Raw genomic sequence first — 13216 nt, forward strand, 5'->3', positions numbered from 1 at the left:
TTCATGGACCCACCCAAACCATCCCTTATGGGTTACTAGGACTCAGTACACAAAGACTAAATCAACATCACAGCCTTTGGTTCATGAGGTTAGGGTTTCTCAGGCCGAAGGTGACAGAAGCAAAAACGTTCTCCTGTTTATAATCATTGATTGTAAAATCCCGTTTTTCCATGTTAAATAATGTGAATGAACTTTAAACTTTCTGTAATTTCTACTTATGTTTTCATTACCAAAACATTTCTATCCTAGAGCTCCTACAAAGGGAAAACTGACTGATTTGTTCATTTATCCATTGAACTTACATGCTTGGAAAGAAAAAAACTGTGTGATGTCTGAATGAATCCACATGTTATTTTAATAAAAGTTCTTTTGCTACAAAAAAAAAAGAAACCTACAAGCTTTACAGTTAAGTCTGTACCACGTCAGACTTCATTGTGTTTTAACAGAACGTTTTTCTCACAATTGTTGCAGTTGTTTGCTCAAATACAGAAAAAGTGGCAACAAATAAGAGATCATGAATCAAACATTAAAAGGGTAGTTAGTAGATTTAATGTAGTAACTGTTCAAGGTGTATAAGTGCAGTATTGATATTAAGAAAGGTTTGCCTAAACGGAACGTTTGTTAGTTTAATTCGTAACACCTAGGACTACTGACTGTTTAGTATTTTTCTACCAATAGTATTTTTGTAATACTTGTATGAGTAAAAATGTATAATTATTCATCTAACAATGAAATACGAAGCTAAAAAGTTTACAGTTATTTAGATATTACAGTATATTAATGGCAGATATTCATTAAGCGCTGTGAATCAGTCTATTCTGAAACAGCTCCATACCTAAAAAAGAACTTATTTCCACCCCGAATGTCTTAAATCTGAGGTTTAAAACTTCTTTCAGGCAGACATGGAATACTTGAAATTCCCCAGCGAATAGATGCGGTAAGTAACATCTCAGTGTGAAGTGAAGGACGATGCAGCCTGACCATCCGACTCTGCTTTAGAAACCACGTCGGTGTATTCGTGCTTTCAGTCCTGAACCACTTGCATTACATGAGGGATCTGTCTACTTTTTGCATCATGGATGGTCCTTTTTGTCTCCATGCAATCTTGACCTCTTACCTAAATCAAAGTCTTTCCAGTTTAGCAAATCAGATCAGTTTCAATAGAGATGAAAATAAACTGCAAAACCCTGTAAAATAGTTTATTCACTTTGAAACAAGTGTGTCTTATTATTGGTCTTGTGAACATTTGTTTTAAACTTATTTTTCACACATTAACATCCACATACTTACCCTTGTTCAGTCATGAGTGTACGAGTCATGTACGCCATCTAACTATCCTCAATAATTAATGACATACACAGCACCTGGGAGATAAAGTTTAAGCACTCCTTTCATTTAGCCGTTTTATCTTGGATCCAGAAAGCAGCTTCAGCCATTCGTCTCTGTAACCTTTCCACCCTCCTCCACCGACATCCTTTTCTCATAGAAATCAGTGTCAGCGAGAGCAGCAAAGAGTAAAATCTCAGCTCCAGCACAAAAAGCACTGTTTGTTTTCTCCTTTCTCGATACTCTCCTGCTGCTATCGCAGCATGCAATGGTGATCTCATTAGCCTGGGTGTACGTGTAAGTCTGTTGTGGAGATATTTCTTTTTTAGTGAGAAACAGTATGGTGTTGTGTGCAGGGGGCATCTTTCCTTCTTAGTTTTGTGCAGTTTAACAAGGAAGCACTGGGGGATGGAATGGATTTCTCCTCCCTGCTGTTTTAGCAATGGGCACACATGCACGCACGCACACATGCACACACGCATATGCCTGCCCCACCCAAGCAAAGCTTCCTGAAATGAGTGCAGCATCTGAGATACCACAAGCCTGTGTGTGTTTACCTGTTGTTCAGTCACACCAATCTGGCACCTCAAAGGGAGCAAAGAAGAGGAGACAGACACATAGTATTGACTGAAGAGGAGGGAGTCGCAGAGAGATTGAAAGCACAGTTGGGAAGCAGAAAGTACGTAAGCGACAGGCAGTGAAAGAAAAGGTGGAATCAGAGATGGATACAAAATGCATGGATGGCATTTTTTTAAATCTCTTGGACTGGCTGCAAATTGTAGGAAAACGTGACATGTCATATTGTGAATATTGCTTTAATTATGTGAATTATTTAACTATGTGACATAAATCTCAGATTTATTAATGAAGGCTGCACCTGCTGATCAGTTGCAGAGTTTTCTCTCTAGACTTCATGTCAAATTTGCTACATTGATGTTGTAGATTAATATTGATATCGTGATAACCATATGATTTCTACATTGTCTGCAGCACATACTTAAACTTTAAATTTGTTTTTTTGGCATGGTTTAAAACCTTTCTCCCAAATTTAGTGTTGCGCTGCAATTCAATCCAGGAAATAGGTGGAGAATGAGAGGAGCTGAAAGAGGGTAAAATGAGTTAGAGGGCAACAGAAGGACCTTAAAGTGACGGACTGTGCCTGGGAAGCAATAAAACGTGTGGGGATATTGTAAGTGGGGTTGGCAGATAAAGGGAAAGAAAGAAAAAGAGGTGCAGAGAAGAAAGATTGCCCTCATTTGTAGACTTTGAAAGGATTCTCATCTCTTCTCATCTATGTGGCTGTGCTGGGAGACAGAGCGGCAGGGTGAGCCAGGGGCACCTGCAGGAGAGCATTAGCCAAAAGCTCCATTATCACTTCAAAGCTGGACTCTGCTGGAGGAGGCCAGGGTGACACTGAGGCCCAACAGAGGATGAAACACTGCACAGAGATAGTAGAAGGCTTCCTGCTTCTGTCAGCTTTGCCCGTTTTCCCTCCATCATCTCCACCACATCCTTTTTATTGTCATTTACTTCCTGTCTGTCATCTGCTGTGTCTTAGCTTCCTCATCGCCTCCTTTCCTTCTTCCCATCCATCTGATATTTCCTCTCTATATCTTACCTGCATCTTTAACACCTGGCTGCTTGGATGGGAAGCCCAATATGAGATTTTTTTTTTTTCTCCCCCGCTGGCTGAATTTCTTTATCTTTGTCTGGCTTATAAACGGCCCGGGGAGTGGAAGGCCTGGTGAGCCCCAGGCTGTGATAATGAGCTTGCAGACCCTTTCATGTGGAGATCAAGCCAATGGCTACAGTGGATCTTATTGGTTCTGGTGTTAGTAGAGTGGATATTACCCAGCACAGGATTGGGGCTTGTAGAATAGAAGGCCCAGGCCAGATCTGGAGATACAAACAGTTCCCATGAAGTCCAGACAGTCCAAAACCAGACACAAAGACACACAACTTCCAAAGGATGTAAGTTATAGCATTCCGCTGTCTAATGCATTATAGCAGGGACCTTTACTGATATTTACAGGCCACAGAAGGTCAGATACCTTAAGCAGGACAACAGTATAGACCAGAAATCAATAGCAGACACACACACTCATTCAACGTTTTCTATTACTCCCCGCTTGCTCTCTGAGAGTGTCAACACCTCATAAATTTGCCATCTGAATAAGTGGAAGGAAAAGAATGCTTAGCAGATGCTTGAACAAAGTCTGATCTTCTTTAATTTGACTTCACCCAGGAGCAAGCTTACCATTCCTTCAAGTCTTTTTTTTTAAAGCCCCCAGAATCCTTTAAACCACTTCATAAAAGTGTTTGCATCTTCTAATATGTAGTACATAACATGTATAGCTCTAGCCCTCTGACACCTCCATGATCTTCACAAAGGGCGATATGGCCCCTTTGTCGTTATGTTAATAAGTATTATTGTTGCAGCTAAGAATTATTTTCATGTTTGACAGATTTAGAGTGAGAGTGCTATAAATCAGACATGCATTTTTATGTACCTGAAAACTGCCGTTCCATCTTCCAGTGGTTTAGAACATATGCTGGAGTAAAGGTTACGGTGTGTCTATCGGTTCAATGTGAGTGCTTCAGGATAAGGCCAGGTTTTACTTTTATAAAACAACTCTGAATAGTGTTTAATAAAAATTCTTACCAGATTGGAGACCAACAACCTCTTCGCCTCCCTCCCTGCTTCATCTTCTGAACCTTCCCTAACTCTTTTTCAGGCTTTCATTGATTAATAAAAACATACTTTATTTTAATTTAAAAATAGCTCTTGAGTTATAATTTAAGAAGAGAAAGAGGAAACATCTAATTAAAGTGGTTTTACTGACAGAAACTTTGGCTGGAGAAGATGGCAGAAGGCTAAACAAGCATCGATGTGCGATAAATCTCTCAGTGAAATGATTCCAGCTTGAGGCAGTCATCTGGATGGGCTTTATTTCTCTCTTTTCATTTTCTTTTTATAGTATAGCTCCTAATAGTTTCTATGGAGACTGAATTGGCAGAGTGTTGTTATGCTGTGTGTGGCCTCTCAGCAATCTAACCCCCATTCACCTTCCTACCTGTGTTTCTGGATGTGGAAAGCTGATAAGTCGTGATACATCTGTGTAAACACTTTCGCTGCAGGGTGGTGAGATGGAGAACCGATTTAAAATGAATAAAAGTCAAGTTTTTTTGCTTGTGTCAACTTTGAAATGAACAAAAAGTACTCCACCTTCAAGAATGGATGCCTTAATATTTTACCTTTGAGTTAGTTTTGGTTTGGCTTCTTCCCCCAACTTCCCCTCAAACATTTGGCTGATCTGGAGAGAAGGACAGAGACGAGAAGAGTCGAAGTCACAAGTTGTGAGAGTGAGTTGAGCAGAGTTGAACGGAGATATCCAGTGGGGTTAGAGAAGCACTGCCTTGTTTCCCAGGCAGGCACCTTCTTTGTGACATGGTTAAAGATGTGTCCTAACACCATTCCCATCACCCTCTCCCCACCTTGGCTCCCATCCCTCCATTGCTCCCTCCATCCCTGGAGAATAGCCTGCTCTTTGCTCAAGCCATTCCGTCTCCTTGGAGCTCATTGTTCCGCGGTTGCTAGGCGATAGCTGGGGCCTCATTTGGTGGGGAGCCTGAGTATTTGGTACGGGGTCAGGGCTGACAGAGGTGATGTGAAGGTGTGTGTGCATGTTTGTGTATGTGTGACGATGCGCAGGGTTGTATGCACACATTGTTAGCCATCAAAGTGTGTGTGTGGGTGCATGTATATGTGTGTGTGTACGTGTTTGGTTAAGGGTCAGGCGTGACAGCGCCGGTACAATAGTGTGGGGTGTGACCAACCCCTCCTTCACTATTTATTAGCCTATTCAATCACCCACTCCCTTGCTCCAAGCCAGGCTGGTCCAGGAGGCAGCGGAGCTGTCAGTCAAGGGGGAGGGGGAGGTGCGGGGGGGGTGGGGGTCCCAGAAAACATAATTAATGTGCAACACTAGAGCTGCTGTATTGCTCTATAGAGGAAATTAAAGAAACAAACAGCTGCTGCTCCGGCAATTACACAACGCTGAATAGACGACTGCCTTTGAGTTGTCACTACTGTTCCAGCCACTCACACCTGCTCTCTCTCTCTTTCATCCCTCACCCTTCCTCAGTCTCTCTCTCTCTCTCTCTCTCTCTCTCTCTCTCTCTCTCTCTCTCTGTTATTCTTTTTATACAAACAGCTGTGTGTTCCTCTCATCCTGTAAAACACACACCAGGGGAGAGCGTCTTTGTCAGTCGCCCTCTTGAATTCCGATCCTCAGTCGTCAAGCTGGATGTGGCTGGCTCGACATTGGAGAGCCCTGGAGTGGCTTTCAGAAACCTCCACCAAACACACTCACACACACACACATATATAAACCATTGCTATTGTTGCACAAACTGAAGCACGTATCAAGTGAGCATGAGTGGTGAAATGAGCAAAATGGAGAGGGATGTTTGTGGAAAGTGAGCTCCTATTTATGCATGCAGCTTCAGGAGTATAGCTGCAGATCCATGTTTTCTAACATCACTCAGTTTTACTGTGCATCCACGAGGCCTTAGAGCAAAACCATCAATGACTCCTTCACCCTCAAATTAAGCTCCATTAAGGATGACTCACTGTCAGTGTTATGTGTCTGTGAGTCATCAGTGTTTTATTTACCTTTTTAGCACATGCTACAGGCAAACTTTTCATCCTCTTCCCGTCCAACCCACTCCCTTTATCTCTTCCTTTTTTCATTAAAGGAAATCACAGTTGTCCAAACAAGAATGTGAGCAGCAACAAGCTAGCACCCGGAGTGACTTTTTTAAAAATTTTATTTATTTTTTTTTTTTTGCAATGCTCTGCAGAAAAGGTCTGTGGTTGCAGAGTGCAGAATAAGTATTCCCTCGGGAATCTGTTCTTCTCCTGCAGCGTCTGCATGTGTGTGTTCCAGAAGCAACCATGGAACTAAAATGGTCCCAAATTACCAGCTAAATTGCTGCCTTATGCTCTCAACACTTGGAATGAGTCAGAAGGAATGCAATGTTCTCACCTGCGCTGTAACGGATAGCTGGTATAAAGCAGATCAAACATGTCCATGCAGAAAGAGGCGAAGAAATCTTGGTTGCTTTTGGAGGGCATACCTGCACTGAGAGGCAGGGTGTGTCAGGTCTTTCAAGGTTCACAGCTCTGACCTTACCGCAGCGGTAATGCAGCTGAAAATGACTCCAGAACCAGGTATATACTGTAAACTTGGAATCCGTCTGATATATTTGGAGTCAGTTGTACCATTTCTGAGACTCGTACACTTTCTCAAAAGAGTAATTTAGGAATTATGAAGCGAGAGAGTTTCATATTCATGGAATTTGTCAAGCATCTTGTTGAGCGTAGACGAGGCATTTATTTAGTGGGTTGTCTGAATTCAGCTGTTGGGCTGCATTGATGTGGTGTTGACCCTGGACCACAGCATGCATGGCTGTCAGTGCGGCTTTGTTGGTAGTGCAGTAACCTTTCTTTGTGCCTATGTTCGGGCCAGTAACCTTGCTTTGTGTTCCTGTGTGTATCAGGGTGTAGTGTGACTCCCCTTCTCCATAAATCACTGTCAGATTCCAGTGGTACGAAACAAAACCCTCACCAGAAGCATTGGTGATGGGGTTGTTGATGTGTGTGTACCCCTCACATTCATGTGTGTCAAGCCTGTTGCCCTTCATTTACCAATGAGTGCCTGCAGAGTTTAAGAAAATTCATTGAGTGTGAGATGAGCTTTTTTTTTTTTTTCCCTCAGATGAATATTTCACAAAATGCAGCATTGGGCAACAAAACGCTCCACCGACATGAAGGAAGGAAGGAAAGAAGGAGGGGGAGGAAAGACAAGGGTGGGGGAATAAGGTTGATCGCTGGTGCGTGATGGAATAAACTGCCGAATTTCTGTCACTCTGTGTGTGTGTGTGTGTGTGTGTGTGTGTGTGTGTGTGTGTCACACACACACAGGGGTCTAATAAATAAATTATATTTGAAATGAGAGCAGCTCTCTCTAGACCATCTCCACATCATGAGAAGTGCTTGTTTACAACTCAACACAGACGCATGCAGCATACACTCCCTCTCTCTCTCTCGCTCTCTCTCTCTCACACACACACACACACACAAGTTTACATCTATGGTGAAAATGTACTGTTACTCTCCTTTCTAGGAACGTGTCAGTCTTGTGAGCCTCCAAGTGTGTGTTCCCACTCTCAGACTCTTCAGTCTGATTCCCTCCATGTTGATGGCGAAGGGATGGGAAGCATTACAGCGCCGGCCAAAGCAAACACTCTCACACTTGCATATAAACACCTGCCTTGTGAGAGAAGCTGGAGAGCATTAGTGAGCTCAACAGAGCAAACATAGTGATAAAAGCTGGATTTGGGCAAATTCTAATGGGAGGAAGCAGAGAGGCAGGGAAAGGATTTACCCCCGGTATCCCCCTGCAGGCCCGGGCATGACTGAAGCCCCCAGTTTTGTTACCAAACAGTGTGTGGCGCTGACTCACAGTTCCTGTGTTTGCTCTGCGGGTTGTCCTAACATATCATTACTTCTCTCAGGAAAGGCAACGTTCTCCTCGGGAGATTGGCCGTCGTCTTGTTAGACAGAGTCTGACCTTTTACTTTCTCCCAACGGTAAATGAAGCCATGCCGTCCTCAACGTGCAAACGGGAGCTGGGTGGATGCTTCTGAGGGAGAGAAAGGGGCCTTCGTGGGCAATCGTCGCACTGAGGATTCCCACAGTTTAACTGGTTTTGGAAGTTTTTCAAACATCCCATTTCTAGGCAACTGAAGCAAAGGTCAAAAGAGAGGAAGGAAGAAGAGAACAAGAGACAAGAGGAAGATAGAGAGACAGAGAGACGGGGTGATGGCAGGGGATACAACAGTGGAATGCTGCAGTGGTTTTAATTACAGACAGAGGAATAGGCTTTTTAAATATTTAGAGTGCAGATGATCTCTCTGGCTGTGTATGTTTGTTTGTGGAAAGCTTTCTGTTCGCGCATGTCTATGTGTCTATGCATGTTTATGTAGCTGCATGGGAGGATTGTATGTGTTGCATTTCATGGTACCTGCAATGTCACATATTTGTCAACATGGAACTACATGTAGCTGTAGAGATGTTCAATATCTTCCATTCCAGCATGTTTATGTCTAAGCTTAGAAAATGATCAGAGTTATGTTAAATGCGAAGGATACCTCAGTCAGAAAATATGCACATATACTGCAGTATGGAGATTAAAACATGCAAAACATAGCTTCTAAAATAGAGAGATTTCTTGGTAATTTAAAGTGCCAGATCTTCACAATGTGGGTCATGTTGGAACAAAAAAGCCTGAACTCTCATTGATTTAACTCTATACAGCTGCATCTGTCTGACGGGTGTTAGGGGGGCAAAAACAGGAGCCGTAATCTCCTAATCATTAAACAGAGACCTGCAGGATGTAAGGAGATGTGACTGCTGTCTGTGAGCACTAAGCGGCAGGAAGACGGGATGCGTGAGGAGTTAAGTGGAGCCATATCCTCCTTGCTTTTCTTGTTAAATGGGGGCTATCATGAGTGAACATTCTCCCCGTTTTTGCTGTATTGTGTGTTTATTCAGAGTGAAGCCAAGGCCCGACCAGACTCAGAATGGTAAATGGGTTGTAATTTTGAGGCAGCGCGGCGTTCTGCAGGCTTACATTGATCTGTCATTGACAAAGTTAATGAGCGTGGACATGAGGCGCGGAGTCTCGCCACAAAGACATCAAAGCTCTGCTGCAATGACTGGCCTGCTGTGAGACTGGCCTTCAGGCAGACACCGAGGCTGCTTCAGTGCCTAACACCCCAGAAGGGGAGAGGGGTGAGAGTAGTGCACGGAGGTGGAGAAGATCTTGGCACCATGTGCGAGAAATTTGAATGTCTCCATCCGTTTCTCCGTCTTCTCTAATATCTCCCACACACGCTGCGGTTTCTGGTTCCAAACATGTTCATCAAGTGAACGTCAGAACAGAAAATACGATTCTTACACTTGATACGTTGCCTCTGCTCACCATCCCGCTGACTACATGCACACACTTGCAAAAGTCTTGCTCCTAGGTAACCTGCTGGCTGTCCGCCTTTTCATTCCTTTCTGTCAACAGCAAATACGAGGGAAAAAGCTAAATCCAAGAACAAATATTAGCCCTTGCAGACAAAAGCATTCCAAACAAGGTTTTCACTCTCATTCGCTCATCCTTAAACACCCCCCACCCCCCCAACATCCTTCCTTCATTTCCTGCCAAGGTCTCTCTTTTCAGCAAGGAGCAACATCTCGCTGCTGTTATTATCACTTCTAAATCTTATCTGACTTATTAAGGAAGGATTGCTTTTATTTATAAATTTGCCAAACTTGCTTGAACTAAGCAAAATGAAAATTACAATGCTACTTATATAGACAAAAATCTATTCCAAGCAACAGAATTTAGTTTTTGTTTTTACTGTTTTTAGCTGACTTGACCTTTACAATAAACCTAAAATAGTTTTCAGCTGAAAATGGCTTGAATCCCCTTTTTTTTCTTGTTTGAAAATATTTTTAGATTTTTATCTTCTTTAAATACAAGCAAAAAGAAATTCTGCTATTTGTTTAGTTCATTTATATCCTGATCCAACTGGTTTTCCAGCTTAAACTTAAACAGGAAGGCAGCACAGAGTTTTTGTTTTTTTTTTCAGTCTTTTATGACTGACTTAAAATTTAGGGAGCATCTTTTCCTTACAGCTTTTTTAAATAACTGTCCTTCTGTTTGTGATCTGTGTCCTCCCCTGCCTCTGAGGGTTCAAATGTCATCCTCATCCTTGTCAGAGGAGTCTAATGGATCGGTCACGCTCAGGGCCCTCCCAGCCTGACTCACAGAGCTGGGGTAAAAGGTCATGGCTGGAGCGAGATAGGAACTGCGGGGTGAGGACATCACCCGGTTGTTCCCAGCCGTTTGTGTCTGAAATGTACCATGTATGCATGCATGTAGTGTTTTCTCTGTAAACACCTGTTTAGTTGGAGGAAGAGCAGCTCACACAGAGCAGGAAAAAAAATGCCCCAAATTAAATAAATAGGAAAGTTCAGCCACAGGATGTAGCATTGTCAGGTAAACATACAGATGTTACTCATGCGTACACACTCCATGTCTGGCATATCCATCACAGTCTCTTTGGGCCTCCTGTTCTTTCCAAAGGTGAGAGTTAAAAATGGTAGAAAATACGCCTACATAGAAACATTTGTGCACGGGCACTGTTTTAATTCGATTTTTAGCAGCATGGTGATGCTGCCATGGCAGGAAACAGAAACCAAATGTATGTCTGGCGACACGACAAGTCCACACATAGGATGATGGAAGTTCTGAGGGTCAGCAGCATATTTTCTCATGGTCTCTCTTGTGGTTTTTTTCCATTGCTGAAACATTTTCTTTTTGTCAGGTTTTATTTCTCTCATTCTTTTATGTCCGTGCCGCTGATATGGTACAGGAGGGTCGCGGCAGACATCATTAATGCAGAGCACATTTCCACCCCGCTGTTGCAAATTTCTTTTGTTTCCTGTTTGACTTGTGTGATTTTTATATTGCCTTTTGTGTCCTGCCTCGCCTCTTTATTATCCTTTGTTTCTCCTCTGCCTCACCGCTTCTCCTCCTCCTCATCATCAACCTCCTCCCTCTCACTTTTCCTCTCTCTTTCTTTCCTGGGTGGTGAGTTTTAATTTCATGCCCCCTGCTCTGGCAGTCGGTCCTTTAGTGAGTGCCAAGCTGACTTTGTGACACACAAACTCCACTCTACATGCACGTACACGCACACACAGCCGCAAGTATGCATGTTCTCAGGCCCAGACTATGCATCTGCATCCATGCAGAACTTAAGGCAATGAGGTTGCTAGCATGGTCATACAGAGATCATGCTGCGAGACGTGATTATACAAGCAGGCACAGTGGCTTGTAAGTTCAACTTCAGCAAATGGACTTGATTTAGTGTTCACACATGTGGAACACAAAGTCTCTGTTTTCCCACTTATCCATCAGCGCTGTCATTGTTTTAGTCATTTATCTGAAGCTATTGGCCTCATCTGGCCAGCGACAGTATGCTAACGGTGCCGGCGTGTATTCATTACTCTAGCAGACAATCCTCAGCCTTGGGAGTAAATCAGTCTTTATGCTAATTCTTGTAAATTATGATAGATGTGCATAAACCTCTACTGTTTTAGACAATGTTATTTTTGTTGTTGTTTTTAAAGGGACAAAAACTGTCTTTCAGTCATATAGATTTTTATGATGAGAAAGTGCTAGCGTTCATTATTCCTGAAAGCATGTTCTTTTCTCATTTCTCGAGCATTGCAAATCCCATCTGCAGCTCTAGGGCCGGTCACTCATTAATGAATACACCTCAAGGCCAAATGTGATGCTTCTAAAATATTTGAAGGACTGCCGGAGGGTAATACCACAAAATGCCAAATGAATCAAGAAGGCATGCTAGAAGTGGACTCTGTGAGAGTTTGTGTCATGCAGAGAAAGTTTAATCAACAACTTTTTTACTGAAACAATTTTTAGTCATGAAAATGGTAACAAAGAAAACAACATACAAACGATGCTGAATATTTCTATAAATGTATTTTTGCTAATTGTAGCTCATTTAAATTCTTGAAAAGAAAACACTGTTTTTGTCATTATGGTGAGGTTGCAAAGTTTGTTTAATTTACTCTGTTGGCCATCACTGTATGCGGGCTGTCAGTATGAGAGCAACATAAACACCCAGAGAAGTCACTGCTGTCCTTTGTTAAGCTCCTTTTTTCCTGGTGACTCCCACCCACCCACAGCAGCACAGCTGGGACCATTCCCATTGTCCTGTCTTTCCTCCACCATTCTATGCCAACGCCTGCTAAAAACACAGCAGATGTGGATCTTTGCAGATGCATACTTCCCTTTGAGCTTAGTCACAGTTCCAGCTACCTTTTTGTCTCCTAGCAACCAGCACCTCTGCAGTTTTCTGCCCTTCCACCTTCATCTTGGACAGGGATGGCACACAGACATTTAGAAGAGGTGGGTTTTGGCTGAGTGCTTTCTGCATGAAATTTGATCTTTAATGTTTTTCGGCAGAAAGAATTTCTCTCTATAAAGTGAAGTTAATGGAGAACAGCAAGAAACTGAAAGCCTGGAGGCTTTGATTAATGCTCATTGAACTTTCATTCCCTGTTTTATCCTTTTCAAATTGTCGTTGCCACACCAATTAAAAGCCTCAAAAATGTCACATAATAAATGGCATGCAAAAAGTTGGGGTCCTTGGTCAGTCTTTCTGGAACAGAGTAAGTACTCCGCTGAAAGACAAACCTATTTCAGCAAATTGAAGTTACTTTTCCTCATTATTTGAAAGATTTATTTCTATGAAATTGGACTTTTACTGTTTGAAAATGGCAACATCTGTAAAAATCCTGACGTGAAAGCTTCGGCAAACAGTGTTGTCAGCATTAGCTAACACCTCCCTTTCTGTATGTAGCTGTTTGTTCTTTTATAATGTGACCTCATCAGAGGTCATGTAGTAGATGGCCATTACATTCCAGTCCAGCAGCTTCCAAAGCATAAAATGGTGGCCGGGCCTTAAACTACACTTCCCACAGGTCGACATGGCCGTGACAGGTGCAGCTGCTTAAGTCACCTCATCAAAGGTGGGCTGGTGAGCTGGAAGAGGGAGGACAGCAGATAAATGAAGAGAACCTAAGAAAGTTGAAAAAAGAGCTGGAAAGGAGAAGCTCACGGATAATCATGTTATTGAGGGAGGAAACATTCACCAGTTCAATTTATGAAAGAAGAAAAGTTCCAAAAATAACTTTAAAGCCTGGAGTTATCTGTTTGTTCTTCCTTCCTCAGTTGGCAGGGCAACA

The 13216-nt window shown here is 42.6% G+C and overlaps 1 protein-coding gene across 1 annotated transcript in view; it reads left to right on the forward strand.

Moving 5' to 3' along the window:
• Positions 1 to 13216, forward strand: part of slit1a (slit homolog 1a) — an 84049-nt gene that overhangs the window by 22503 nt on the left and 48330 nt on the right. The window lies entirely within an intron of this gene.

The sequence above is a fragment of the Telmatherina bonti genome, assembly GCF_933228915.1.
Source record: "Telmatherina bonti genome assembly, chromosome: 11".
In the NCBI taxonomy this organism is placed as follows: Eukaryota; Metazoa; Chordata; class Actinopteri; order Atheriniformes; family Telmatherinidae; genus Telmatherina; species Telmatherina bonti.